The sequence below is a fragment of the Cetorhinus maximus genome, chromosome 17 (assembly GCF_964194155.1).
Source record: "Cetorhinus maximus chromosome 17, sCetMax3.hap1.1, whole genome shotgun sequence".
Lineage (NCBI taxonomy): Eukaryota > Metazoa > Chordata > Chondrichthyes > Lamniformes > Cetorhinidae > Cetorhinus > Cetorhinus maximus.
In genome coordinates this window covers 52,426,554-52,453,428 of record NC_135895.1, presented here as the reverse complement: position 1 = coordinate 52,453,428, position 26,875 = coordinate 52,426,554, and the positions used below count along the sequence as shown (strand labels likewise).

The 26,875-nt window shown below is 43.0% G+C and overlaps 1 protein-coding gene across 7 annotated transcripts in view; it reads left to right on the top strand.

Annotated features, from left to right (window-relative positions):
* Positions 1 to 26,875, top strand: part of fggy (FGGY carbohydrate kinase domain containing) — a 371,941-nt gene that overhangs the window by 97,190 nt on the left and 247,876 nt on the right. The window contains exon 1 of one of the 7 annotated variants that reach the window (XM_078561212.1): positions 17,213 to 17,285. The exons of the other annotated variants lie outside the window; for them this stretch is intronic. The gene's annotated coding sequence lies outside the window, so the exon portion shown is untranslated. Of the gene's footprint in view, positions 1 to 17,212; positions 17,286 to 26,875 lie in introns of those variants that run through there. 7 annotated transcript variants of the gene reach the window in all.

Below are 26,875 nucleotides of genomic sequence, written 5' to 3'. Positions count from 1 at the left end.
TTACTACAAGCTCCATTTAAAAATAATTTCCAATAACATTATAGACATTAATCCCTTCATGACACGTCACACTTGTCATCAAGGTCAGTTAATATGACTTCAAATGCCGTATGTCACGAGTTACCCCAATAGCCTCACACACGGCTCAATGCACCGCACTCTGTCATTTAATTATCAACAATCTCTATCAAACATGATTCATGCCAAATATTCATAGTTTCACCTCAGCCTCACACACTTAGATGTACTGCAAGCCTCACAGCTTACACACACTGTTAGCAATTCAACCATGGCAACCACATCACCAAAAGAAAGAGTGCCACACTCACTGACATACTTCCTTTCTCTTGTAGCATAAGTTGGTGCATAACCAGAGGCAGCACCACCTAACCGGTAAGGGACTGTCACAGCTACGTGTCCTTACCCCCAGGGAGGAGGCAGTGCTCACTGTCATTAGAGCAGCCATGATTGAGATTGTGACCAGCAATGGGGCTGAAACCCATCAAAGATGATGGCTTGCTCATGTCTAATCCTCCTCCTCATATCCCAATTTCCCCTCACGCACAATTTCTTCCGGATTACAAGTTCAGATAATGTAAACATGCACCTCTTGCTTTCCCCCTGTCCCCACCACAACTCTACCCTTGTGCCTTTCTCCTTTCAGATACCCAAGAATTGCAACCTGGCCAGTCAGCGGCAGAAGAGAAAGTGGTGGAAGAGTAGAAAAACAGCACTGAAGAAGAAGCACCATTATTTGTTCCCACACTCTCAGCCACCAGCTCAGTTACAATTCCTCTGCATATTTTGGAGGATATTGTATAGGCAGGATCTGCTAGTGGTGAGACACTGGGCACAGGTGGGTTGCAACCAGGGCAGGGGACAAAGGTAGCACAAATACTCGTTTGCTGGATGGTGAAGTTGCACATGAATTCTGCTGCAGAGGACTCAGGTGATTACTTCGATCGGTGACCTACAGAAGAAGGCTGATGGGTTTGCACAATGAAATGCTTGGTGCATTGGCAGGTCTGCCAGAAAGCCTGCAATCAAAGTAAAGATGCATGGAGGAGTCCTGCACCAACATGGCAGAAGGCTTTTTGCAGCGCTTGGAGCCCATTCTCTCCACAATGGAAATGGTGGTCAACCCCAGTAGCACGCTTATGGACCCAACCATGATGCAGCATCTGATGCAGATGTCTCAGCTTCTATTGCTGCACAAGTAGAAGCCATCCAATGTCTGAACACTGCAGTGGAAGCTCAGCTTGTTGCTAGGCAGGCTCAGAGTGTTGCCTTCATAGCTGCAGAATTTCATGGTTGAGGTCCTTACTATTAAGTCATTTTTTGGAAGTTATCTCAAAGGTTTTGTCTTCATTAAGCCCTTAAAACTATTTAGTTATTGCACGCACAACATGGTGTATATTTCAGTTACAGACCACCGAATCAAAATCACTATTGACATTTCTTCAGTCTTTTAAGTTCTATTAGAACTGTTGTTTAGAACTGCACTTTTTGCAGTCAGGTTATTACCAAAGCCTGGAAGGTCTTGTGGTTCAATGGGTAGAGCCCCTATGTCTGAGCCAGAAACTCTGGGTTCAAGACCACTAGCGAAATGACTTGCAACATTGAAGACTATGTGATCATGGTGATTTCACACACGTCTGCGAATCTTGTTACGTGAGAGAAGTTGAAGGCAAAGTTGGTGACTGACAGCGTACTGCAGAAAATAAGATCTAAAAATTGAGTGGCCTCACGAAATAGAGTAAGAACTGGTCCTGTACTACAGAGTATGCAATGAACTTGCATTGTTTAATAACAACAATATTGTAGGCGGAACTCGAGCATTTAACCTGAAAACACTACAGCAACAAGTGTTGCATCTTGTCCATTGTTACAATCCTGTTGGGGACTGTTAACATTTAAAGAGAAATCCAAACACCCCATAATTAACTGACAGAACTACACCGCAAGATTTAACGTTTTTAAACAAAAACAAACTTTATTGGACATAAATAAAGCGAGCACTATTAACGTAACACTATAGTTTATAATTATTTATGCTATGAATTCTGCTCTTTTTAAACCCCACCGCCCCCCCAACAAGAATCTTGAAGGTTCATTCACTTTCTCTGGGACCAACCCAAAGGTATGCCCCCGCCCCCCCACCCCCCTCCAGCCTGCCAGAAGTCACTTTGATTTTTCCTCATTGTTCCAGCTGTTTTTTAGGTACGAAATTTAACAGGGATCCTTCTGTTAGCTTTTGGCTAAATTATCCTCTAAATTCTCTTCAAAATCTCATAATTGTGGACTTCTGAGCTCCTTGTTCTGCTTGTTGACAAGTACCCAACCACCTTCTCACAGCTCTCCAAGCTAGCTCTGCTGACTGCTCTCTCCCACAATACTCAGTGAGGAGCACTTTAGATTTTTTCCTCTAGCTGTAAACTGGGCAAACCTACCTGCTTTCTCCCTCACAAAATGAAAACTGAGCTTGAGCTCCACCCCTATCCTGTGTGGTGAACGGTAAAGTTAGTATTTTTTCTGCTTAAAATGCACGCTTGACTACCAATCATCTCCTATTGGCTCGTTCAATGCAGTGAGATGTAGTCTACACCAAAGCAAAATTGCAACTGTTTTCTGAGCAAACACCCAGATAACTTAAACAAGAGAAACTTCTACCCCATAGCCCATCTCAATGAAAATGTAGCATGCTTTGGGATATCTTCAAACAGAAATGTAAATTAATTATTTTACCTTCAACATAAATCTTTGATTCTGTAGCCCACATAAATAATTTATATTGCTAATGGAGTTTACAACCCTTTCTCCAGATCTTCTGGCTCCATTACAACCTTAGAGATTCATTGTTCAAGTTCTTTCCATTATCAACTCTAACCTGGTAAGATAAACACAGGCTACCTTTTATGCATAATAAACACAGGCTTGTTTGAGTTGCATTTATATCAGAGTTGCGTTTACCAGTTTCTCAACCAGAAGCCTCCATTTATCTACAGTTAAAACTTTGAAACAAAAGTTATATTCTAAAACATATTAATTACGAACTAGATATTCGCAACACCATGAAGGATATCCAGGTGTTGCTAAGATAAAACAACGATTCTGTGAAGCAGTCTGGTGGCCAGCAATAGATACCACATAGAAAAATTAATTAGAAACTGCATAACATGTTCATTCAGTGCAAAGTCTGTTAAACCTTGTCCAGCACCTCTACAACTGACCCCATGGCTAACAAAACCATGGCAACAACTCCCAAGTAGATATTTTTGGAGAAATGCAAACACCCCTAGCAATCAACTTCTTTTGCTTGCTGTTCATGATCTACATAGAAATGGCTGGAAATTGTTACAACAAATTCCATAGCCATCATTTTGGTCATTGACATTTTAAACAAGTTGTTTACAAAATGGGGTTTGCCAGAGACTATCACTACAGACAATGGACCGAGGTGTGTTTCCAGTCAGTTCACTGAGTTCCTGGAAAGCTACAGAATTTACCGCTATCTGACATCGTGATACAACCTGCAATTGAATGGTGGCATTGAAAATTTCAACAGGATAATCAAGGACTGCCTGAGAGCTTGCATATCGGAGGGGAAAATATTTGAACAATCCACTCATACCCTACTTTGCATAAATTAATTAGTTCCACATTCTGTAACCAGAAAGACACTGGCTAAACTTATGACTGGTTATAACTGGTTATGCTGGGACAATTCTAAAGTCATCACTGCTATCTAATGAAATTGTCATAGTGAAAGCAGAAGAAATTGCAAAGCGACAAGGTAAAGCAAAAGCATATTTCAACAAGCGAACACACACAAGAAAAACACAATTTGAAGTTGGAGATTTGCATCAAACAGTCAGATCGTGACCACAAGCTCGCTTCATCTCTATCAGGACCAAAGCAGATCAAACAGTTGCTCGATGCCAATGCTTATCTGTTGGATAACAATACAAAGTGGAACACAAGATGCTTGATAGCAAACAGACCAGAATATTTCGAGGACAGTGATTATGAGAATACATTTCCTTTTCTGATGACTGACTGTGATGTTGATCATCCACCTCATTGAGATGATCACGCGGAGCCACAATGTCAAGTTCATAGATCGCAGCATCATCATCAGTGACCTTCAGATCTCAAAAACTATTTTTGTACTTAGAGAAAACAGACACTCAGAACTCTTAAGAAATGACTCAATGTACATATGTTTGTTGTTCAGGATGGTTTAATTTAAAGTAAGATCTTTTAGTTTTACAAAAGGGAAAAGATGTTGTGTTCAGTTGTTCAGTGTTTGATTGTATATCTGTTGACTGTCCCCTTTGCTAAGTGGTTACATAGAAAGAGAAACTGAAAGTAAACTGGAAGCTTGAGGCAGACATTTTAAAAATATTCGTAATAAAGTCCTGTTCACAGCTAGAATCTGGTGTGTTTCATCTCTGCACGTCTCTGAGGCACAAAATACAGTGAGTTCAGAATAGGTCACAATGCAAATGTTAGCTAAACTATGAAGAACCCAACTCCCCACCAACATTAAAATAAAGTTAATGGGAAAGAAAGGTCACGATCTATAGAGAGTATTGTTTGTTCAAAGTACTCTCTCATTTTATGTAATTGTTGCACCAAGGTTGTATTAAAAATATCTCCAATTTAAAATAAAAATAACATATTTCTAAGAGGTCTAACATGAATAAAGGTCTGGTGGTACTAATACAGAGTGTATGAAAATATTTTCTGAGGGAAATTATTTTGAGTTTAATAAAGTTTAACAATGCTAACATTCCTATTGTTTGAACAATTAGTACAAATGAGGTTGAAACCAAGTGGGACTCATTGGATTAATTGAACAGTTCATTGCTGCTAACATTTGAAGAACCATCTAAATTATGCAGTTAGAAATCAAGAATCTCATGCTCGAGATAAATTGCTATATTTTCAGTGCTCTAGATAAACTGCTATATTTTCAATTTGTATTAATGAGAAACTGTAAAGGAAAAAAATAAATTATTTCCTCACATCCTCAGGACATCTCAAAAGATTTAACATCCAAATGTAGTCAATGTTATATAGGTAATGTTGTAGCCAATTTGCAAAGTTTTACAAACAGCAATGAGATGAATGACTGCTTAAACTGTTTGTACTGGTGTTGGTTGAGGAGTAAATGTGGCTAGATCATTCTTTGATAAATTGCACCACAGGAACTTTTACACCCACCTGAATGGGGCCTCAGTTTAATAGGGTGGATCTCCCCACTGGATGGCTGACCAGCAGAACATGGTAGGCAGCTGCAGGTTGGTCCGACTGCAAGGCCTGGTCCATTTTAAGAAACTGGGCCTCAGTTGCTTTTGGCCATCAGGCTGTGGCTAAAAAAGTTACCCTACCAGCTCTAGGCTGCCATAATATCAGGTGGTCTGGCTAACCTTTGGGAGAGAGCTAGGTAGGTTTGCAATTGAAAGAAAGAAATACTTGCAATTGAATGAAAGAAATATAACACTTTTCATGACCACAAGACATACCAAGTCATTTTATAGCAATTAAGTACTTATGAAGTGGAATCACTGTTGTAATGTAGGAAATGTGGCAGCCAATTTTTGGAAAATAAGGTCCCACAAACAGCAATATGCTAATGACCAAATCTACAGAGAGAGGGCAGTTGGAGTGCCAGTAACCAAGCCTATTTTCATCGAATCTGGAGAGACTCCTACTCCTCTCAGTCCCACAAAACCAACGAGAAACTCACTTTCAAGTTGCTCTTCAGCCAGACCACTAGTTGATGCTCACTTCAGGTTTCACACAGTTCAGCCCAAAAATAGCAATCAGTGTCCTATGTATTTTAATAGGCCCAGCACCTGACTTAGGAGGCACTTGTACCAGTGAGAGGCCTGGGAAACATTGCCATGACCACAGCGCTGGCAGAAGTGGGGAGGTATGTCATTGTCCACCATTTTTGAGGTGTTACTGTTGTATTCCACCAAGTAAGAGGCCTGAAAGTTCACCCCAATGTTTCCTCCATTATGGCACTACTGATAATACAGGACCTCCTCCGTACTACTGAAATATCAGGCCTATTATGTGCTCAAGTACTGCAGTGGTACTTAAATCCATGATATCCTGACAGGGAGATGAGGATGTCAACACAGAATTAGCCTGATACTTAAACAGAAGAAATGCTACAAGTGAGTTTGTTGCTTGTAACCTATGTATGAACTGTTATGTGTGTTAGCAGAGATATTACATATCTTAGAGGATAAAGGTAGAGAACAACACTAGTATGTCAACAGAAATTGCTATATGGTACATTTTGGGCAGAATCTTGCCCCTGTTGGGCGGGCTTGGTCAGGAAGCCGACTGCCACCCGTGATCGAGGCCAGAAGGCGATTTCACACTGGCAGGCCAATTAAGGCCTGCCTAGTGTGAAACGCGAGCGGCAGTGCTCAGCGCTGCCTGTGCGGGCAGGGGGAGGAGGGCAAGGGGGGCAAGTGCACGCTTGAAAATCTGCCTGAGGCACAGAGCTGCCTCAGGGAGATGAAGAGTTTAAAAAAATATAAAGAAATGAAAAATACTATAAAACATGTCCCCTCATGTGACTCTATCAAATGAGCAGGGACATGTTGTTAATTAAATTTAAATTTTTTTATTTTACTTTTAATTTGCTTTTGGAAACCTCATCCCATCCTAACAAGTGCAAAGACCACCTGCCAACCGTAAGGTTGGACAGGCAGCGAAAAATTTCTTTTAAATACCTCGTTAATGGCTTTAATAGGCCTTATAATTGTCGGTGCTGCTGACTCCGGCGCATGCCCGCCAACCAAAATATTGCGTGACTGCGCGTTGACGTTAGGACGCTCACCCGACGTCAACGCACATCATTTTACGCTCGAGCTGGTTGGTCGTGCGCCTGTCCGCCAAGCTAAAAATTTTGTCCTTTGTTGATTTGAATGCTCCAAACAGGCCTCTCCTGGAGAAATGCAGAAGAGGCAAATTAGTGAATGAAGCAGTCAGCCAGCAATGTCATCCAGGTGTTGCCAATTGTGTCAGAGTGACCTCATGACTCAGTAGAAACAGTACATTTGTCAGAAGCAGCCATCTGTCCATCTTGTTTTTTCCTTCAAATAGTGTGGCATTGTGCACTGTCGCAATACAAAATCATCAAAGTTGCTGCCAATATACCTTGCAGCCACCTGCGTTATCCTCTTCTGGTGGTCAATGACCATCTTCAACCTTGATGGAATGGTATTGTTTGCAATCCATATATGCCTCAGATTGTCAAACATATGAATTGCAAGGAATAACATAGTTCTGTTAGCAACAAAAATTTGTACTTACACAACAGATTTTAAGCAGTAAAATGTCCCAAAGTGCTTCATAGGCATGTTATAAATCAAAATTTGACAATCAGCCCCATAAGGAGATTTTAGGTCAGATGACCAAAAGCTTGGCCAAAGAAGTATGTCTCCAGGAGTATATTAAATGGAGAAAGAGAGGTATAAGTGTGGAGAGGGTTAGGGAGGGAATTCAAGAGCTTAGGACCAGAGCTTGCAACACTGGAGCTAATTAAAATTGGAGATGCTCAAGAGGCCAGAATTAGAGGGTTACAGATATCTCAGAGGGTTGTGGGGCTGGAAGAGACTACATAGATAGAGAAGGTTGAGGTCATGGAGGGAATCAAAAACAAAGATGAGAATTTTAAAATTGAAGCATTGTTTAACTAGGAGCCAATGTAGTTCATCAAGCACAGGAGTGGGTAATGGGCAAATGGGATTTGGGTGCAATTTAGGACACGTGCATCAGAATTGTGGATGACCTTAAGTTTATGGAGGTAGAACGTAGGAAGCTGACCAGAACTGCATTGGAATAGTAAAGTTCAGAAGTAACAATGGCACGAATGAGTGTTTCAGCATCAGACAAGCTGAGGCAGAGTCTGAGTTGGGTGATGTTATAGAGATAGAAGTAGACTGTCTTATTGGTGGCACAGTTATGTGTTTGGATGCTCATCATGGTGTCCGATATATAATACCAAGGTTGTGAACCATCTGGTTTTGCCTAAGACAGTTATCAGAGAGGGTTAAAGTTGGTGTCTAGGTCACAGAATTTATGGCAACAATTGTGGAGCCTTCCAAACCACAACATCTAGAAGGACAAGGGCAGCAGATACATGGGAACACCACCATCTGGAAGTTCCCCTCCAAGTCACTCACCATCCTGACTTGGAAATATATTGCCATTCCTTCACTGTTGCTGGGTTAAATCCCTGGAACTCCCTTCCTAACAGCACTGTGGGTGTACCTACACCACATGGACTGCAGCGGTTCAAGAAAGCAGCTCACCACCACCTTCTCAAGGGCAATTAGGGATGGGCAATAAATGCTGGCTCAGCCAGCGAAAACCACATCCGGTGAATGATCCGGTGTAAAAAAAAGTATCATAACAGGACATGTATGTTGTTACTCATGCAATAGTGAAATGAGTTGCGTACTTGAAACTTGAATCTGAAGATTAATAGCAATGGTGAGAAACCCTGTTGCACAGTGCAAAACTTGGATCACAACAGTAATGTGAAAACATTTGCACTTTACATTTCAAGTGCTCTAGGGGCCATAATTATCATTATAAGCACAGCTTTACTTTGCATCAGGCACAGGCTATATTTGACTACAGCATGCTTGTTGCTAAAGGGAATGTTAATTTCCAGCACTCGTATCTTTGTCCAATTGTGTGCTATATTAATTTCCAGCACCCCCCCCATTACCCATGTACAATAAAATCAATATTAGTGGGACTTGATAAACACAGTTATGTATAATTTCCAAATTTAAAAATACTAATAGAATATAAGTTGGCTGTATTTTAGACCACAAAATATGTTTCGACTTACAATATTTAATAAAGATTACAGAGGTTCTAAAGTGTTGTGCAGAACATACGCCACATTACTTCGTGTCTTATTGAAATCTGCATGAAGTTAAATTTCACTGCATCCGCCACCCCCATATCCATCCTCATTCCTTGTTTGTTGTAACAAATTCCCAGAAGATAGTCACAGATTAAAAGCAAAATAAGTTCTACTTTTCTGTTTTTAACAAATGACAGTTTTCTTCCAAGTAACATTTCCCAAATTTAATTTTCACAAATGGGAGTCCATGTGCAATACTTCCATGGATTTTTAGAACACAGAATTAATTGATCAAAATCAATAATTCTTCTTAGGAATAAAGTATTATTTTCTTTCTATATATAAAGGAAATTCCATTTTGGATACCCTGGTTGACTATCTGAGTCAGTTATTGTTTAGTGGAGGGTGCAGCATATATTAAGAAGCAACTGTCATTACAGCTGCATTTCTTTTCCTCGTTCCACCGTGTGAATTGTATGTTTATTTCATATATTCAAATAACCATATCTTTAAAAAGGTGAAATGCTAACAAAAAACTACCACATTTTAAAAAGAAAGGCCATTGCATGATTTTTTTGATTCCTAGCATGTCTTCATATTTTTTGGGATACTGAATCCTTACCCAGGCAGAGAAGCAAATTTGAATGCTTTTGCTCTGCTGTTTGCCACTTCAGCAATTCTTGTTTCATTAATGTGAAAATGAACAAATGAAGGCTCTGTGTAGTAGTCCCATAGAACTGAAAGAAATAGGAGCAGGGGTAGGTCATTTGGATCTCAGTATCTTGTACCTCAGTTCCACCTTCCTGGATTCCATTAACATTCAAAAATCTCCTGACTTCTGACCTGACTCTACTCAATAACTGAGCATCCACAGTTCTCTGGGATAGAGAATTTTGAAGGTTCACTATCTTTTCAGTGAAGAAATTTCATCTCAGCCCTAACTAGTTAACCCCTTATTCTAAGACTGAAACCCCTAGTTCTAGACTCTCCAGCCAGAGGAAACACCCTCCCAGCATTAACCCTGTCAAACCCCTTAAGAATTTTATGTGCTTCATTGAGACCTTTATTCTGAACTATAGGCATGCTCTACTCAATCTCTCTTCATAGGACAATACCCTCATCCCAAAAATCAGGTGGTGAATCTTCATTGCACTCCCTCTAAGGCAAGTATATCCTTCCTTAGGTAAGGAGATCACAATGGTATACAACTACAGGGGGTGTTCTTACCAAAGCCCTCTAATTCCCTGATCTATACACTTCCTGACACTACAACTCTTAGGAGGCCTATAAACTACTTTCACCATTGTTTCCTGCTCCATCCAAACTGATTCTACATATTAATTTTTCAAGATTTTTTTCCCCTTTTTCTCTATCTCATTCTTCATTATCATTCCTTCCTCCTGCCTCCTCCCCCCCCCCACACCTCCCCCTCCACGCCTTTTTCCATTTTGCCTATCTCTTTTAAAATAATATTTAGTTCCCAACCTTGGTGACTCTCCAACCATATCTCCATTAAGGCTATTTGATCAAACCCATTAATTTCTATCTGTGCTATTAATCAATCTATTTTGCTTTAGTAAATCTAGCTTTAGTTTTTCTATTTTCCCCTGATGTCATCTGATCACTAATGCCCCATTAATTTTGTTAAGCCCTCGGCCTCTACATACCTGCTTAATTTTATCCAAATTGCAACTGTGATGTACAGCTTCAACATTTCTCTTATTGGTTTTAAATTTACACTTTCTTCATTTCTCCAAGCTGCTCCACTGCCACCTTCAATAGTTTAAAGTCCTACCTATCATCCTAGTTATTTCATTCACCAGGGCAATGCCCCCAGCCCGGTTTTCATGAAGCCTGTCCCAACAGAGCAGCTTACTCTTTTCCCAGTACTGGCAGTGCACCATTATTCAAAACACCTGCCTCCCACACCACCCTTTCGATGACAGGCTTAACTTTCTAATCTGTTTGACCCAATGCCAATTTGCACATGATTTAGGTAATAAACCAGGGATTATTACCCATAAGGTTCTGTGTTTTACTTTCAACCTTGTTTCTTAAGCTTCCTCCGTAGAACCTCATTTCTAGTTCCATCTATGTTGCTGTTTCCTACATGGATCGTGACAACTGGATCCTCTCCCTTCCACTGCAAGTTTTCCCCAGCCACGAGGAGATGTCCTTAACTCTGGCACTGGGCAGGCAGTGTAACATTCTGAACGTCTGGTCACAACTGCAGAGAACAGTACCTATCCCCATTCTTGACTACCACTACCAGATCCCTTTTCACTGCCCCCCTGTTGAAATGCCTGCTGTACTATGGTGCCCTGGTCATTTTGCTTATCCTGTCTATGACTTTGCCCTCATTCACACAGGCAGCAAGAACCTCATACCTTTTGGATAAGGGCAAATACCATGTTTTCTCCAGCACTGCATTTAAGGCCCCCTTACCTGCCTGACTCGCAGGCCTTCCTGTCTCTGACCTCTAACCAGATCTGCACCACTACCATATCTAAGGGGCGTGACTGGTTCCTTTTTTAAAATTTATTCTTTTGTGGGATGTGGGCGTTGCAGGCAAGGCCAGCATTTGTTGCCCATCCCTAATTGACCTTGATCTGAGTGACTTCCTAGGCCATTTTTGAGGGCAATTAAGAGTCAATAGGCCATTCTTGAGGGCAATTAAGAGTCAACCACATTGTTGTGGGCCTGGAGTCACATGTAGGTCAGACCAGGTAAAGATGGCAGATTTCCTTCCGTAAAGGGCATTAGCGAACCAGATGGGTTTTTATGACAGTTGATAATAGATGCGTGGTCACCACTGTTTCAGACTAGTTTTAAATTCCAGAATTATTAATTGAATTTAAATTTCTCCACCTGCTGTGGTGGGATTTGAACCCATGGACGGCATTTTCCCATTGGCGAGCGGCGGGTGGGGTCTAGTTGCCAATGCGTAAAATAACATCGTGGTGGCGTCCCGACATCACCGCGCATCATTCTGATCTTCAGCTTGGCGGGCACGCAGTGGAGTTGGCTGCACTCCCGCCGAACTGTCAAAGGCCTATTAGGGCCTGTTAAAAACTAATTAAAGTACTTAACTGAGCTGCCCATCCAACCTTAAGGTTGGCAGGCAGGCAAAGAGCCCAGGCGGCCTTCGCATTTTTCATGAAACCTCATCCAAGGGCAGGATGAGGTTTCATGAAGGATTTATTAATTAAATAAAAAATGTTGAAAAAATTCATTGACGTGTCCCATCTCATGTGACACTGTCACATGAGGGGACATGTTTTATAGGGTTTTTTTTCTTTTATTTAAATTTTAAAACCTTAAAGCGTGCATGCATGAAAGAGTGCAGGGAACCACTCAGGGAATCCCCCCTTCGCCCGCACAGGGAGCGCTCAGTGTTTCCGGTTGCGCATCATGATGGACGGGCCTTAATTGGCCTGCCCACGCAAAATGGCGGTGCGTCCCTCATCGGGGGCGCCGATCGGGTTCGCGCCCGCCCCCACACAACCCACCCGATGTTGGGGGGGGAATTTTTGCCGCATGTCTCCCGTGTCCCCAGAGCATTAGTCTGGGCCGCTGGATTACTAGTCCATTGACATTACCACTACACCACCATCTGCCCAGATCAAAGTGTCCAGATAAATCTCCCCTCTCTTTTTTGTGACTTTCGAAAGGTCTGAAGACCTTATCTCTTCTCTGAAGAGAAAAATTTGCAGGACTATGGGACAAAGGCAGGGGAGTGGGACCAGCTGAGTTACTTCTTACAAAGAGCTGGTATAAACATGATCGACTGAATGGCCCCTTCTATGCTGCAACCATTCCATGATTCCATTCACCTTCCTGGGGCAGAATTTTACATTCGCCATGCGCCTGACACACCGGAGCATAAAATGACGCGCAATGATGTCAGGCATGTGCCTCGACATAACCATGCACCTTCATGATATTTCGCTAGGTGGGCACGCCATTAATTAACGGGCCAGTTAAGGCCCTTGAGGTACCAATTGTCTGTGATTTTACGCAGCCTGTGTGATTTTCAGGGTGTCGCATGGGTGCAATGGTCAGGCGATTAGGCTATGTTTTCAAAAATCTCATCCATGCTCAGGATAAGAGGGGTGAGTGGGCATTGGCAAGTTGTTAGTACTTTAGCTTATAAGTTGCTGCTGCTTGCTTGTGTGAACAGGACAACTTCATTTTGCTTCAGAGCTGCTTTAACAGAATTAAGAGGCTTCAGTTCAGGACTCCAGAATCCTGATACCACAGGTACCAAACAACCTTCCCTTACCCTGGGAATGGGGATTGTGGTCTCTGCTGGAGGCACCTCCTCTGAGGAAGAAGATAGAGCCAGAAGGAGGAGGAGGCCAGATGTCCCTATTCAGCCTCCAGGGGAGCAACCTAAACACATGTGGCCATTAAAGCGCCAGCAGGTGTGCCGGGTGCCTTGGTCAACAGGAAGGGATTCCACTCCATGAACATGCAGATAGCGTGTGACCATAGGATGCAGATCCTGCAAGCCTGTGCAAGGTACCCAGGCAGCTTCCATGATGCTTACATTCTGATACGCTCCCAGGTGCCGAGGCTCTTCAGTGCTCCAGCCCAACTGGATGGATGGCTGGCTGCTGGGCAACAGGGGCTATCCCCTCAAAAGGGTGGCTCATGACGCCTCTCCGCCATCCAAGAACAGAGGCCGAACAGCAGTACAATAGGAGCCATGCCTCCACAAGGGCAGTGGTATAGAGAACCATCGGCCTTCTCAAGGTGCTCTACCGATGCCTGGACCGTTCAGGGGGTGCACTGCAATAGCCCCCAGATCGTGCTTCGCAGATAGTGGTTGCATGCTGCACTCTTCACAATCTAGCGCTGGAAAGGGGGGATGTAGTGGAGGAAAAAGATGTTGACGCAGCTGCTCTGGCAGCAGACGATGAGTCTAGTAATGAGTCCGAGGACGAGCACTGTCAGGAGAACGCTGAGGGGATAGATGCTGACTTGAGCAACCTCCAGGTAGGCAGGGACACCCAAGAGGCTTTGATCCAACGCTTCTTCAGCTAGCCTACCAAAGAAGAACCACCACCACCACATGCCAGGGCTGCAGTCTCCATACTCAATACCTGACAGCAACATTTATTTGGCGAACTATGTGGCACTTCAATGAAGTTCAATGACAAACAAGTCACTCATAACATCATGGGTTACCCTGCACCTGCAGAACAAATGAAGCACCCAGAGGCTTGTTGAACACAAACAAATTTAATGGTGTGGTGCCTGACATACATGGAACAAATGGAAAGGTGTTCTCCATCACACCTAATAATAATTAACGTAAAAGTGGGGGGAAAAAAATCACCAGTGATAAGCCCGTGTTGTGTTGTATTAAGTTTTCATTTGCAGGTGTTACGTCCAGGTGCTCCCCACCTCACTGGCACTAGCATTGGAGACAGCCTGCTCACTCTGCTGTCCTGTTGGCCTTGATGACCTTGGTGGGCATCCTCTGGCCTGTGGAGTCTGTGCTGGCCCCGCCTGGGAGGGAGCAGCCAGTGCCACAGCTGGCATCTCCCCAGTCGCTGCAGCCTCATCGGATGCCACAGTCACTGGCAGGAGGGCGGAGGAGCTGCTGCCGTCATCCGGAGCGCCCTGAGAGGAGCCTGCAGGCACAACAAGCAGCTCGTGTGCCAACATCAGGTCACTTTGGACCTCCCTGCTCACCATTGATGGGCGCGTACCTAGCTGGGATACTGGGTGCCCAATCCATCTCCCACACTGACAGTGACCACCTGAGGTCATTGCCGGTGTGAGGGCTTGCAGGTCTGAGCACATCCCCAGGAACCCCTGATTCAGCTCCTGAGAGTCACCACTCTCTCCATGGAGGAGGCAGTGAACTCGGCCATGAGGGTTATTGCATTGCTCATGCTCCGCATGAACTCCTCCACAACGGAGACCATGGCATGTATTCCCTCATGTATCTCCACCAGATCCTCCTGTATACCCTGCTGGACTTCCAGCATCTGCTGTCTCATGAATGACTCCAGAGGCACATCATCAGCCACTGAGCATGTTCCTGCTCCCCAGCTGGGCTCCGACTGCCAGCGCCCTGGGCACTCTCTGCCTCCGCCTGCACCTCAAGCGACTGTGATGTGCCCTCACTGCTGTGCACCGAGATACTATCCAACGATCTAATGCCCACCAAGGTGCTGGTGCCTGTCTGGCTGAGAGGGTGTGACGCAGGTGCTGTCCTCTGGGATGAGTGGTGGGCCTTCAGGCTCTTCAGCCCGATGGGCTTCTGGTGAGCCTGAAAGGAAGAACAAGGACATGTCATTAGTTGAAGTCATTACACAGTAACTGCGCATGCCTGGCACCCGGATCAGGGTGCCCTCGTCTTTCCATTATCCATAGGGATTCCATGTTCGAGGTTCACATCAATATGGAGACAACTGTGGAATGGTTGTTATTACAGACATTCTGACCTCAGTGCACTGCACTCTTACCGCCCTGTGGCACCCCAACCTCACCGCGGCCGGTTGACCTAGATACATGGTGCCTCTCCAGCTCCAGAGCCTCCTGCCCATATTTACTCAAGATTAGAAGGTGGGGCGGTCCTCCACCAGTCTGCCACCTTTCTGCATTGTTATGGAATGTCTTCTCCCGAAAGTAAAGGGAGGATTGGTTAGTCCACCCTGTACCTGCATTGCCATTGCAGCCTGGCCAACTCCCCCTGAGGAATATCTCACAGGGCTCAGCCGATTCGTGACCCTGGACCGCAAGACACTCATTCCAAGCAGCCAGGTCTCACCCCCTTACCCAGATGTTGTCTCATTGACATTTGCCACTCACACCCTAAGAACTCTGAGGTCCGGCGAGGTGGTGGGCGGGTGGGCGCTCCTAATTGCTATGCTAAGTGACCCATGCCAACACGGTACTCACCCTTCCCGATCGCAGGCACTGCACCCATGTGCGCCTCACCACATCACGGGAGCTCACCCTGGATGCACCTCCTCCCAGGCATTTTTGGTGAGGTAGGGGGGGCCGCCTCCTCCCCTGGGGACAAGTATATGTCTGTGTGCTGCCACCTGCTCCAGGAGGGCAGCGAGACACTCGTCGGAAAAATGTGGGGCCGACTGCCCCGTCGACCTGCCCTCCCGCCTGTCGTGTTCATCACTGAGCTGCTCCATATCGAGCTCCAAGTCACTGGCAGCCTTTGCATGGCTGCCGCGGCCGCTTTTGAATCGGCTGCCGGGTCACCATTGGACCCGGTGGACATTGAACTCCTGCCCCCGCCCGCCCCTTCTCGCTGATGCCGCGTATTACACTGGGCTGCCTTAATTGACCCACCCGCATAAAATGGCGATGTGGAGCCGATCGTGAGCGGCGGTTGGGTTCCTGACCGCTCCCACCGAGCCTGCCCAACCAATGTAAAATCCTGGCCCTGATGTTCTACAATGCCTGCATCTCAAAGTTTAACTTAACTCTGAGCTGATGTTTCTCAAGGTGCAGACAGATGCAGATGTGGTTGTCCAGGATCATGATGCTCCCCGCAAACTCCCATGTGCTGCGATTGTGGCATAGCACCTGTACTATCATCCTTATTCAACCTTGTTTAATTTGTTTAGTAAATTAAATTTAAAGTTTTTTAAAATTTGATCTTATCTTATTTATTTTTTAGTTTAAGTTATAGGTAGTTTAACTTAAATGTTTACCTGTAAACTTAACTGCGCCACCCCTCTTTATGCAGTTCTGTCGCTGTGTTTTTTTTCTCTCCCTGTCATTCACCGTTCTCTGCTGTTGATCATTCTCATCCTAATGTTGAAGTTTTGTATTCTGCTAATGGTGCAGATTTAGAGCTATTGGGGCATTATTGAGTACAGTTATCTGTGAGCCAAAAGGGCATAAGTTAAATGGTGCAGTCTAGTAAACTCTGCCCTGTTAGTCACTTGCCTAAGTCTCAAGTATTGAACCATACAGACTAAGAGGATCCCAGAGTTGATCCCTAGGTTGTGAAGAATTAGCAGGTTGCAGGATCCAAATCCCATCATTTGAGCTGCTGATGTGTACAATATTTTGTCAATTGTGCAATGGAGATTTGTGGCAAAATTGATGAGATATTCTGTTATTTGTTATGGAGAAATTCCAGACTATTGTACATATGTACTGGTGCTCACTGTTGCTTAATCTGTTTAATTTGTTTTAAAATTATGTATACAGTTGTGACAACGATATAGAGGCAGCCTACTCTCTCCATACCCAATTCAAAGTAGTAGGCTTTTTTCCTCTATCCCTGCAGTTCACATTTGACACTCTTCTCCACCTCGTCTCCTCCCAGTTCATGCTGGAACTCTTCCTCTCTCAACTCAAGCTGTATTCTTTTCCACAATTCTACTCATTCATGCAGGTACCGTTCTTCCTAGTTCCTTTATTTTATGTTGGTTTCTTCTCCTCTCTCCAATTCATATTGGCACTGTTCCCCTCCTCTCCTGTCCATGTTGACAATTCTCTTTCCCTCCCTTTCAATTTCAAGCGGGCATTCTTCTAACCTTTCCCCTTTCCTAACCTTTCCTTACCTGCTCAATTCAAGCTCCCATTCTTCTCACTAAGTTCCCTTAATTCATGATATAGACTCTCCCTTACTTCCTCCTTTCTCTGTTCATGTTGGCATTCTTTTTTTTTTCCCACACTTCCTTCCAGTTTATGCTGGCAGTCTCTTTGTTCCCTAGTTTACACTGGCACTCTCCTCGTTCCCTAGTTTACACTGGCACTGTCCTTGATCCCTCATTTACAGTTGCGTGCTCTGCCAATCTCTCATCCTCTCCACACCACTTCTGGTTCAACCTCTTGGAACAGTAATTCACGGAAGAAGTTGGGTGTGTCTCTGAGGAGAGGAGCCAGAAACAGTACTGAGTGAAGGAGCTGGAACCAACACTGAGTGGGAGGAGCCACAGTACCATTAATTTTTGCCCACAGATGTGGATAATTGGAGACAGTCCTGAAGATGCTGCTTGTCTTCATGAAACAGAGACTGTTAACATGCATGAAACACAAAGTTTCCTTTCAGGTCTGCGAACTGTGATGCTTAAGCTCTCTTAGGGAGAGCTATCATATTTCAAATCAGAAAAGATGACTGAGCTGGGCAAGTAAAACAGCAGTGCTAGGAATACTGTAAATTGGACACAAGCCATGCTTGGATCCACATGAGCTGATATTGCAGATAATTTTTGGCATGTTGTGCATGGATTCTTAGTAGAGGACCAAGATCATGGGTAAGATTTTTAATGCCAGATGAGAATGTAAGCTGAAAGGCCCCATTGGGAGGGGTCAGGCTCACCTAGGAAAAGATATTTAAAATTTCCTCCCAGCTGTCCCCATGAGACTGCGGTGAAATTAATTGTAGCTGATTAGTTCTGGCATGTGCCCAGCATGTCACTGGAGGATTCTGCATTCTCAGCACCAGCTCCATCCCCTTCCTTAGCCACTGTCACAGGCTATTTCCAATGTGGCTGCCTATTTGACCCCAAGCTAAATTTCCAGCCCGATATCCCCTCCATAGTAAAGACTGCCTACTTTCACCTCTGTAACGTCGGCTACCTTCATCCTTACCTCAGCCCATCTGCTGCTGAAACTCTCATTCTTGCTTTCCTTCAAACTTGATCACTTCAATACTGTCCTCACCTTCCTACCATCCTCAATACTCTGTAAATTTCAACTCATTCAAAACTCTTGCTGCCCATATTCTGTCTGACACTGTCCTACTCGCTTATAATCCCTGTGCTCACTAACCTACATTGGCTCAGTTTAAAAATAACCTTTCCCTTCCTAATCTCTGTAGCATCCTCCAATGCTATAACTCCTGAACTTTCTGTTCTTCTGATTCTTGTACATTCATTCCCCATCCAGTCATTTTAGGTTATGTCTCCAGCTGCCTCAGCGCCCTAACTTGGACTTCCGACCTTAAACCCTTCCACCTCTTACCATCCTCTTATTTTTTTAAGATGGCCCTTTAGACCTCTTTGACCAAGCTTTTGGCCACTGCTCCTAATATCTCTTTCTTTGTCCAGGCATCCATTTGTTTTGATTATGGCTTCTTTTGAAGTATTGTCTATGTTAAGGTCCAACTGTGGCTCAGTTGGTAGTAAACTCACCTTTAAATCTGAAAGTTGTGGCTTCAGGTTCCACTGCAGAACCTGAGCACAAAAATCTAGGCTGTTACTCCAGTGCTTTACTGAGCAAGTGCTGCACTGTCAGAGTTGTTGTTTTTCAGATGAGAAGTAAACCAAGGCACCGTCAGCCCTCTCAGGTGAATGTAAAAGATCCCATGACAGTATTTCGAAAGAGAGTAGGGGGGCTATTCCCAGTGTCCTGGCCAATATTTATCCCTGAATCAACATCACAGAAACAGATTATCTGGTCATTATCACGTTGCTGTTTGTGGGAGTTTGCTGTGCACAGATTGGCTGCTGCATTTCCTGCATTACAACAGTGACTATGTTTTTAATGTATTTCATTGGCTGTAAAGGGCTTTGGGACAGCCTATGTCTATAAAAGATGCTATATAAATGTAAGTCTTTTTGTTAAATGCTGTATATAAATCTAAGTTGTGAAAAACAACCAACAAATTTGAGAAAACCTTATATCTTTTAAAGCTAATTATTAATATTAATACCCTCTGACCTTTCCCTCTCTGACACTGAACAAAGGACTCAGTTTTATCCTCTTATGCGTCCATCTCAATTAATTTCGAGCTTGGCACAATTCTTCTTCCATCGCCTTTGCCTCCGTGCTCACTTCTTTGGGCAGGAGTCCTCCCCCCAATCAATGGACCTTTTCACATGCCTCCAGTACTCTCCCTCCACCTGGACCCCTCCTCCTGGCCTCTTACCCACTCTTGATCTTTACATTGAGAACTATTGGCATAACATTGGCTGTCTTAATTTCTCTCCTCCTCTCACTCACTCCAATCTATCTCCCTCTGAACTTGCTGCACTCCATTCTCTCAGGGCTAACCCTCACATTGTTATCAAACCTGCTGACAAGGGTGGTGCTGTTGTTGTCGGGCATACCACACTCCACCTTGCAGAGGCTGAGTGCCAACTCTTAGACATTTATTCCTGCCTCCCCTGGACCATGACCCCACCATCGAACATCAAGCCATTGTTTTCAGGACTGTCACTGACCTCTTCTCATCTGGCGATCTTCCCTCCACATCTTCCCACCTCATAGTCCCTCTACCCCAAACAGCCCGTTTCTACCTTCTTTCCAAAATCCACAAACAGGGCCATCCTGGTAGACCCATTGTTTTAGCCTGTTCCTGCCCCACTGAACTTATTTCTTCCTATCTTGACTCTTTTTTTCGCCACTTGCCCGGTCACTTCCCACATACATCTTTGACCCTTCTGACACCCTACGTCATTTCAACAATTTCCAGTTTCCTGGTCCTAACCACCTCCTCTTCACTATGGATGTCTAATCTCTCTAACCTCCATCCCCCGCCAGGACAACCTGAGGGCTCTCTGCTTCTCCCTTGAATAGAGACCTGAATAGTCCCCATCCACCGCCACCCTCCTCCGCCTGGCTGAACTTGTTCTCTCATTGAACAATTTTTCCTTTAACTTGACTCACTTCTACCAAATAAAATGTGTTGTTATGGGTATCTGCATGGGCCCCTTTTCTGTCTTCCTTTTTCTTTAACTGAGGATTACCCCCACCGTGGTTGACAGAGCCCTCAACTGTGTCTGACCCATTTCCCGTATTTTTGCTCTTACCCCTCCCCCTCCTCCCCAGAACCACAATAGAGTTCCCCATGTCCTCATTTTCCACCCACCCCACCAGCCTCCATATTCAAAGGATCATTTCTGCCACCTCCAGCATGATGCCACCACTAAACACAACTTCCCTTACTCTCCCCTGTCAGCATTTCAAAGGGACCGTTCCTTCTGTGACACCCTGGTCCACTTCTCTATCACTGCCATCACCTCATCCCTTTCCACATTGTCCAAGGACCCAAACACTCCTTCCAGATGAAGAGGTGCTTTACTTGCACTTCTTTCAATTTAGTATACTATATTCGCTGCTCGCAATGTGGTCTTCTCTACATTGGGGAGACCAAAAGCAGACTGGGTGAGCACTTTGCAAAACGCCTCCACACAGTCCGCAAGCATGACCACAACTTTTGGTTGCCTGCCATTTTAATTCACCACCTTGCTCTCACACTCACATTTCTGTCCTCGGCCTGCAGCAATGTTCACTGAAGCTCAACGTAAGCTTGAAGAACAGAACCTCATCTTCCAATAAGGCACTTTACAGCTTTCTAGGCTCAACATTAAGTTCAACAAATTCAGACCATGAACTCTGTCCTCCGTTGTTTTTTTTTTGCCAAGTGCCAGTCTACACCTTGTTTTCATGTTTTTGCTTTCAGACAGAGCTGTCCTTTATTCTGCCATTAACACCTACTCTGGACCAATGCTTTGTTTCTTTACTATCACCTTTACCATTCCCTTTGCCTTTTGTTCCATGTCATCTTTGTTTTTAATCTCCCCTGCCCTGTAACCTGTCCCTGACTTTCCCTTTTGTTCTACCTGAACTTCCCCCACTTTTTCAGCAACATAAATACATCACATTTCTACCTCTCTTCAGTTCCAAAGGAAAGTCATATTGGACTCGAAACATTAACTCTGTTTCTGTTTCCGCTGATGCTGCCAGACCTGCTAGGTTTTTATCCAGCACTCTCTTCCTATTTCAGATTTCCAGTATCTGCAATATTTTGCTTTTATTATATCAATATTGAAATTTGCTTAGTAACTTATATTTTGTAAATTGTGCAATCAGCCAGGACTTGCTGGACATCATACAAGCCACAAATACATTTTCAGATCTTCTACATATATGTGTATATGCAAAGTGCATACTGCATGTTGTATAATGTGAGTTTTCACAAGTGCTAAGTATTAAATACATGCATGCACAGACATTTTAGTACATGCAATATTGATTGCCATGAAAACAGAAACCAAAATTGTTAATAAATTACATACTGAGTGGAGATGCACCAAAACAGACGTGCAGCTGTTTTATCATTATTAGATAATGTGTAGTTTAACTAAAATATTTTGAATATACTATTTCATTCCATTTATCTGGTTTATTTTAAGATCATCTGAATTGCAGTGTTTGCTAATTTGGAAGAATTAATCCATTTTCCATATTTGTGATTTTGAGGAAGTGGTGGATATATCTTTTCAGTTGTGGGCCCGATAAATTCCATAAACTTTCCAGGGAGTGATGATGTTCAGTGAACCCTTGCTGTGTGGGCATGGTGAGCGGTGGGAGAGTTATTCTGTTTTCTATAAACGGTATGATCTACTTGACACGGTGAACAGCAGACATCATGGAAAGAATGTGGGTAGAATTACAGAGTATTCTGACTGTTTAGTTTCAAATAGTTGGCTAATTTTATTAACCTGCAATATTATAACCCATTACTACAAAAAGTTATTGCTGCAGAACTTTCTGGACAACAATTGAATACACCTTATCAAGATCAATTCTCAATTTTAGCAGGGGAATACAAACCTAAATTAAACATGGATAGAACACTGCTCTCTGTGAAAGAGAATTCTCAAGACTAATGGCTCTCTGAGAGAAGAAATTGCTCATCATCTCCATGACGTGACATTTTATTTTTAAACTATGCCCTCCAGTTCTAGATTTCCCCATGAGGTGAAACAACTTCTCAGCATCCACCCTCAGGATCTTACATGTTTCAATAAGATCGCCTCTCATTCTTCTAAACTCCAATGAGTATAGGCCCAACCTGCTCAACTTCTCCTCATAAGACAACCCCTTCATCCCAGGAATCAGCCTAGTGAACCTGCTTTGAATGCATGTATGTCCCTCCTTAAGACCAGAACTGTTCACAGTACTACAGGTGTGGGCTCAGCAGTGCCCAGTACAGTTGTAGCGAGACTTCCCTACTTTTATACTCCACCCACCTTGCAAAAATGGCCAACATTCCATTTGCCATCCTAATTACTTGCTGTACCTGCATGTTAACTTTTTGTGATTCATATACAAGGACACCCAAATCCCTCTGTACTGCAGCATTCTGTAGTCTCTCTCTATTTAAATAATATTCTGATTTTCTATTCTTCTGACATGGTGGACAACCTCACATTTCTCACATTATGCTCCCATCTGCCAAATTTTTGCCCACTCACTTAACCTTGAGGTATATGGAAGATGTACCCTTGATCCCCTGCTAAGTCACACACCCACGCCAGAAGGGGTATGGGTAGGGGAAACTGGTGTCCCACAACTCTCCAACTCTCACTTATAACTCCAAGTAGCTGATGGTGCACACCCACGGCCAAACCTCAGGATCTTGCCTTGGCAGTCATGCAAAACTAAGTGAGGGGACCATTAGCTTCAGCTGGTGTGGTGTAGGAATATCACCCCTTCTAATATGCTTGAAGACTGGGGATGGTGGAAGGTGGAGGAGATTCCTACAAATTAGTAGGACAAAAGCTCAGAAGGCAAAGACCAGCAAGGTGTATGACACACCCAAGGGCACAGTTATTATGCTCAGTAAGGCAATTTGGCCAATGTGAAGAGTCTGGGACCTCACACAGTATAAGCCCCATAGTTAGTCATGGAATGTCATAGTCAAAGAATAGGAGATACAGAGGAGGTTGGGCCCCTTGCAGCTGATCCTGTTGTAAATAGTGACAAGGAAGGAGAAGTCCTTGCCCAACGAAGTAACCAACAAATTTATGATGAAGTTGACCTAAACTCTCAAGAGAGGTCAGCTTCTGAGCCTGTTACACTCAATGGAAGAGAATTGATAATAGGAATATGGAATATAAGGCATTCAGATAGACACTGTACTGACTTACTAGGACTTGCAGAATAAGATGGTTAGAATTTTGTCAGATGTAAAAGAAGAACCATATGCTTTACTTCATGGGAAGTAAAGAGAAGCATAGGAATGGAGTATGAATCTTGGTAAACAAAAGATACAAGCAATCAATTCAATGTTACTAGCTCTCGGAAAGAGTGAACGTGATTAAGATCAAAGGAAAGCCTTTTGATTTGCTTGTCATACAAGTTTATGCCCTGACGCAAGATCACAGTGAGCAGGAAATAGAGGCATTTTATGGTAACATTCTGAAGTGTTATGATCAAGTTAAGTCAACTGATGTGGTATTTGTAATGGGTGACAAACGCTGAAGTCAATGAAGGAACATTAGGGATGCATGTCTGTCAATATGGCCTTGGATTGAAAAATGAAAGAGGAAAGAGATTGATAGAGTTTTGTCAAGAAAATGATCTGATGGTGGCAAACACCTTTAAGCAACCAAAAGAAGAATGTACACTTGGAGAAATCCAGGCGATGTAAATAGAAATCAAATAGATTATGTGATGGTGAAACAACATTAGAAACAGTATAAAGAATATTTATATGTGGCAAAAAATAAAAAGATGTTCAACCATTTGGACCTTGACCTGTTGAAGGATGAGAAAATCAGAGAGGTACTCAGTCTTAAAATAAAAAAAAAACAAGTATGAGTATCTCAGGACTGAGGAAACAGAACAAGTAGAGGTCTCAGAACCAGAAATAGAGAGCAAATAGAAAAATTTGAGAGTACATAACCTCCTGCAAAGGAAATATTACCAAAACTGAAACGAAATGGATGAGAGATGAGATACTAGTAAAGATAATAGAAAGGGAAAAGAAAATAAACTCACCTGAGTATGATGACTTTTAAAAGAAAATAAAGAATGCATGTAGACAGACTAAAGAGAAATGGTATCATGAAATGTGTGATGAAGTATGAGAGCTAAAGAAATCATAAAATGAGAGTTATGCACCAGAAGGTGAAATCTTTGACATATAGAAAGAAAGGGATAACAGCAGATAGTGGGTGCAAATAAGACAAAAATGGTAAAATCTTGTTTGAAAGGGTTGCAGTAACAAAAAAATGGACAGAATATATAAGTGAATTGTATGATGATCCAAATCGAGGGAGTCCTCAAGATAGAGAGGCAGATGAAGGACTAAATATGATATCAGTGGTAAAGAACGCTTTGAAATTGATGAGTGCAGGAAAAGCTCCAGGCATAGATGAAGTAACAACAGAACATCTAACAGCCCTTGGAGAAACAATTACAAACGATAACAGAAATTTGTGATCAAATATATTCCAAATGACTTAAAACATTCAATATTCATTAAGTTATCTAAGAAACCTAAAGCAGTGGAGTGCAACCAATTTAGAACCTTAAGCTTAACAAGTCATCTCATAAAACTGATCTTGAAAATAATAATAAAGATAAATAAGAACATATTTGAAGCAGAAACTGGTGAAACGCAATCTGAATTTAGACCTAGAGTAGCAACAAGAGAGGGAATATTTGTGCCATTGTCAGTACAGATGCAAGATTTGTCCAAACTCTATTCTGGGACCAAATAGCGAGCATCAGCCTAAAAGATGGAGCATCAGGCATGTTTCAAGTGAAGAGAGGAGTAAAACAAGGCTGCTGTGTACTGTCTCCAAAATTATTCAATCTGTACACAGAATAAATATTCAGATTAGATGTAGTTCCAAGGTTAAAAATTGGAGGCAAGAACACAACAAACTTTCGGTACACTGATGACACAGCACTGCTTGCAGAATTAGAAGAGGCCCTACGAGGTATCATAGATAAAATAAAATATACAAGTTCAGAATATGGATTGAACATGAACACCAAAAAGACAAAAACTATAATATTTAGAAGAAACTAGAATGAAGGTTGAAGTGGATCGTGTCACATTGGAACAATAAGTTTGTATATTTAGGGAAAATGATAAGATGGTAGATGCAATGTCAAAATTAGAAGAAGGATAGAGGTAGCCAAAAGTAATTTTGTGAAGATGAAGGATGTGTTAACAACAAGAACGCTCAAGCTCGTAATAAGGGAAAAACTCATAAGATGCTACATTCTATCTAATTTCCTGTCTGTCTCGGAAACCTGGACAATAAGTAAAGATCTGTGGAAGAAAATAGAGGCATTTGAAAAGTGGATGCTAAGACATATGCTAAAAATTCCATATGCACACCATAAGACCAAAGAAGAGGTGTTTGAAACTGCAAGAACAAAAAGAAATCTAAAAAGTGACATCCAGAAGAGAAAATGTCAGTATTTTGGCTATTTGATCAAAGCTGAAAAGCTGCAGAGATCTCTTCTAGAAGGCAAAGTGGAGGGAAGCAGAAAGAGAGGTCCATCTAGGCTTAGTTGGATGACAGACAACACAGAGTGGCTGCAGACAAGCTACAGTGCATGCGTAAGGATGGTGCAAGACAGCCTTTTATGTAGTACCCTATCAAATGCCGTTAGGAAATCCAAATACACTACATCTACTGGTACTCCATTGTCCACCCTACTTGTTACATCTTCAATGAACTCTAATAAATGTGTCAAACACGATTTCCATTTCACAAAACCATGCTGATTCTGCCTGATTGTACTATGATTTGTTAAATGTTCTGCTACTACCTCCTGAATAATGGATTCCAGCATTTTCCAACTTCACACATATTAGGCTAACTGATGCATAGTTTCCTGCTTTCTGTCTCCTTCCTTTCTTGAATAGAGGTGTTAGATTTCCGGGTTTTCAATCTGCTTGGATCTATCCAGAATCTTGGAAATTTTGGAAGGTTGCAACCAATGCATCCACTGTCTCTGTAGCCACCTCTTTTAAGAGCCTAGGATGCCTCAAAACCCTGTTCTCCCACACCAATCTTGAGCCACACATTCAACTTTCTGTTCTTATTTACCCTATGTGCTTGTGGCTCAGGTAGTAATCCAGACTATCTTTGTGGTTCTGCTTTTTAATTTAGCCTCTAGCTGCTCATACTCCCTCAGGAGGAGCTCTTTCTTCGTCCTACCTATGTCATTGGTACCTACGTGGACCGCGACAACTTGATCCTTCCCAAAACATCAGCAAAACAA